The sequence below is a fragment of the Pinus tabuliformis genome, chromosome 4_1, assembly GCF_031772625.1.
Source record: "Pinus tabuliformis cultivar Carrire ecotype Pingquan chromosome 4_1, CPIR1, whole genome shotgun sequence".
NCBI classification, from domain to species: domain Eukaryota; kingdom Viridiplantae; phylum Streptophyta; class Pinopsida; order Pinales; family Pinaceae; genus Pinus; species Pinus tabuliformis.
Window position 1 is genome coordinate 609,967,716 of NC_142303.1, and position 4,685 is coordinate 609,972,400.

Sequence of the window (4,685 nt, forward strand, 5' to 3'; positions counted from 1 at the left end):
AGTGGATGAGAGGTCAAATCAGGTACCCAAGTCCATGGAAGTAAGTGAAAAATGTGAGATGAGATATCCCCACCCTGGACACGAAAGCAGAAAAGTGCCATGTTCAAGAGCGACATACTGCCGTCACGGTAATAATGATGGGTCAAAAAAATTTCTTTTCCCCCCGCCATTTCTGGCGAGTACCCCAGTTATTTTTAACAAGCTTGATGGGGATAGCATGTGCTTGTGGTGTGACAAAATCCGATGTCATCAAGTTTTAACGAGTTTGAAAAAGGAAGAACTCAGCGTCTTTTCATGTTTAGAGAGTTTGAAAAGACAGCAGAAAAGAAAACTCCAGGGGTGTCCTTTTTCGTAAAGTTGTGTCTCTTGGGCCCGAAAAAGTATAAAATAATACCCGAAAGAACCGCCCGATCATTACGATCGAGGAGTACTTTTCATAATTAGTGATTTCGACCTGAAAAAGTAAAAAAGCGGTCAAAGCCACGTCGTTTCGGAACCATTAACGAGTTTGAAACGACAAAAACCCGGTAATCTTTTTATGTTTTAACAGTCGACAAAAAGAAACTTAAAACGACTGCCCCTTATTAACATTTAACGAGTCAAGAGGGAAAACTCGGCAATCTTTTCCTCTTTAAATGGTCAGAAAAGAGCTGAAAGCGGACCTTAAAGTAACCTTCTCTCGTGTTTTACCGAGCTTGAAAAGGTCAAAAAAGGGCTCGTTATGCTGCTTGAGTGGCGCTAAACCCTGTCAACATTCAAAAAACAGCGTAAAATCCTACTTTGACATAAAAATATTCCATAAAAACATTATTTTAATGTATTTTTAAGCCAAAACAAGTTATAAATAGTGAAATAGTAAAAATAAAATTACTTTTCACTTTTCACCTTGTGAATTTACCGTTGGAGGGTTTTGGGTGCAAATTTCAACTGCTGATTGCGGCCAATCCAGGAGACCATTCGAGCCGCCGTTTGAAACAGGTAAGAGGCCTCATCTTTAGCTCCATTTTTATTCTATTTATTTAGCTTTCCTTCCACAGAATGATCCTCTGTAAGGGGGATTGCAAATATTAGGGCTGTGCCCATTGGCGCGAGTATCCTTCACGGGTCCGCGCCAATGGGCAATTTTCTCTAAAGGAGAAGCGCCATTGGCGCGACTGTTTTACAAACAGTCGCGCCAATCGCGCGAACCCTAATTTTACCCTCCTTTCACCGTTAGATTTGCAATTTCCTTTAATATTTGTCTTCCTCATTGATCTATTGATGACATTTTTGGTTTTTGGTTGCAGGTATTGGTCAAAATGTCAATAGAATGGAGAGAAAGGGAACACGAGGCCATAGATGCCATGGCAATGGAAGATGACGCATGCATGGATGCGTTGCGAGATTGTGGCTTGAAAAAATTCTTCCTTACCTCATATCTGCGTGCACAGCCCGAGTTACTAAGGTTTATTGTGGATGCCTGGGATATTGAGGATCAGGTATTCCGCCTGAAGGACCAGACATTGGAGTTGGATGTCTCTGATGTCTATTTTATTACTGGATTATCACGGCGGGGTGCACGGCCCATCTTGTCCGGTAGCAGGCCTTCTGGGGGAAAGATGGGTGAGGTAATGGAAAGAGTTTGTCCTAGGGCCCACTTTGGATCCAATGTCGCCAAGGTAGATATAGTCACTATCCCAGATTTGGTGCTACGAGTGGTACTGTTTACTATCACCCGGACAGCTGGGATACAGGCACCCCACGAGGCTGGCAAGAATCTCTTACTGCTGGCAACTGAGTGTCTGCAACCGACACTGTTTGATTGGGCATCGGCAGTGACAACAAATATTAAGAGGCAGCTTACCAAGTGTAAGCATGATGGCAACAAGCAGTTTGGATATGGATCCATTATAGTGTCGTTTTTCCTGGAGCGGTTACCGATTTTCCGGATCCCGGGAGGCATAGTGGCAGACCCAGTGCCACGGGAGCCGAGGTTGGCTCGATGGGCACCACTTATGCCTAGAGGAGGTGGGGGCCAGCAGATGGCCTAGAGGCCCGAGTTCTTCATTTGGCTCCAACACCAGATGATCGTCATGGAGGACTGGCCCTATGCGGGCACTGATTTCACTGGAGACCCAGACCTCCCGCTGCCTGAGGGAGAGGACTGGGACGAGGAGCTAGGTAAGAACCCTTTATGTTTTAATATTTTTACATAATCAAGTTTTTGTAATACATGTCCGTTTCTCACAGCACCTATATGTATGCAGATGTTGGTGCAGAGCGACCAGCCGACTTGCCTCACAACGTGCGGAGAGCACAACCTGCAGCAGACCCTCAGGTGGAGGGTGAGGATGATTTAGTTCAGAACCTTGAGGCCCTTACTCGAGGCATACCAGATTATGGTAGATTGGCCGATGTGCCTAGAGCGTATCAGAGACACACGGTGGGAGTATCTACTCGCGTCCATCGTCTGTTGAGACGTTTGGTGCGGGCGGTGACATGCTATCATGAGCATCACCGTGCTTAGACGCCTAGGTTTCATTTTTGTATATTTTGAGAGACATGTTATCTGCGGCTGTATGGGACTTGGACATGTATTATTTTTGAGTTATGTAATGCGCGCGGCGCAAACATTATGATACACACGTATATACATATGTTTATGGTTCATTATTGTGTTTTTATGTGCTTGCTTATGGACTGTTCTAGTTACAAATTATGCAAATGTCTATCTAATACATGATTGGCCAATGCATCAGATAATGTGTTTAATTGTCTCGGAACATGTTGATATGTAATAAAATCAAAATGCCTTTCTAACAATCTTACACGTAAATATAATCTTAGAATATGACGGTTTCTGACGGAATATTGCCCATTGAGCTGGTGGACAACAAGTTGAGAGTCCAGGTTCACTATCAATGCGCGAATACCGAAATTAATTGCTCTAGCGAGTAGCTCGATTACAGCACAGTATTCGGTGACATTGTTAGTAGTGCGGCCTAAACACACACCCTGGCAATCTATTAGCTCGCTATGAGGATCGTAGATCACCCAAGCTGCAGAAGACAAATCACGGGTACTGCGGCAGGCACCATCAGCGAAACCAACATAAGGTGTATCCGGCATCTGCACAAGAAGCGAAAAACACAATAAGTGGTAGCTATGTCTTGAAAACTGACACACACACACGACACACTAAAGTACATGTATGTACACAATAAAATGTACCAGCATCATGCATAGTACTTTTTCAAATAAAGCCCATTTCGGGGCTTCCCAAGAGGGTTACCTTCATAATCAATCAGCTCGTAGGCCCCTTTCTGCAAAACTTTCTTGACAATGTAAGGGCCTAGCCACATAGACTCGAGCTTTCCTGCGCCTAGCTTATCTTTTGCTTGATCATAGAGTAGGACTAAGTCTCCCTCAACGAAAGAACGTGGACGGACGGTCTGATCGAAGTGAGTCTTGGCTCGCTTCTTTTGGGTTTCGATGGCCAAAGAGGCCAGGCGACGAGTCTCATCTAACCGTTCTAAGTAAAGAAGGCGTTCTTCTAACGGAGTAGTGTTGGGAAGCAGCTCGACAGCTAATTTTAAAGAAGGGATCTCACATTCAATTGGTAAGGTAGCCTCTAGTCCGTAAACTAGTTGAAATGGAGTGAAACCAGTGGCATCCTTTACGGAGGTTCGGTAAGCCCACAAGGCAGGAAATAACATCAAATGCCAGTTAGACTTGTGCACACCAACGATACGTTGAAGCATTGTAACCAAGATTTTATTGACCGCTTCAACTTGACCATTGGACTGAGGGTAGTATGGAGTTGAACTATCGTGTTGCAAGCCTAGCTGGGTTGTTAATTCTAACATCATATGATTACGGAAATGCTTTCCGTGGTCAGTGACAATGGCTTGAGGGACGCCGAATCGCGAAATAACATGATTAAATAAAAATTGCGCCGCAGTGTGACCGTCTTCAGTTAATGTAGGCATCGCCTCGGCCCATTTAGTAAAGTAATCGACGGCAACGATGATGAACCCATGCCCCCCGGCCGAGCGAGGGTTACAGGTCATATAATCAATGCCCCATTTAGCAAAAGGGCCAACGGAAACAACAGGGTGCAACGGAGCAGGAGGCGCTCGCATTTTCCGGTGGTATATCTGGCACTCATGACAAGAGCGAACAGCAAGGATGCAATCCTTGAAAATAGAGGGCCAAAAATAGCCAGCACGAAGGATTTTTTGGGCTGTAGCATATCCGGACATATGTCCGCCACAGGCCCCGGAGTGGCAGTCATTGAGAACCCGTTCAGCTTCCTCGAACGTAAGGCAACGGCGGAGAACAGAGTCTGCACCGAGACGATATAATGTATCTCCAATGATACGGTATGGTTGAGATTGATGACGAATCCTTCGCCGAGCGTCTTTAGACACATCTGGACGAAAGGAGGATGTTTGTAGATAGGTGATGATATCTCCGTACCATGGATCGAGGGTGCTAATGAGGAACAGGGTTTCATCCGGAATTTGATCCTCTACAGGCGAGGTAGAGGAAGAAGATGGCAAAGAGCAAATTAACTCAGCAAACACAAGAGATTTCTTAGACTTGGCAATGGTAAATTCCAAGTCGAACTCTTGGAGGATAACAATCCACTTTGAGTATTTGCCCCCCAGTAACTGGCATGACAATATATACGTCATGGGGTTGCA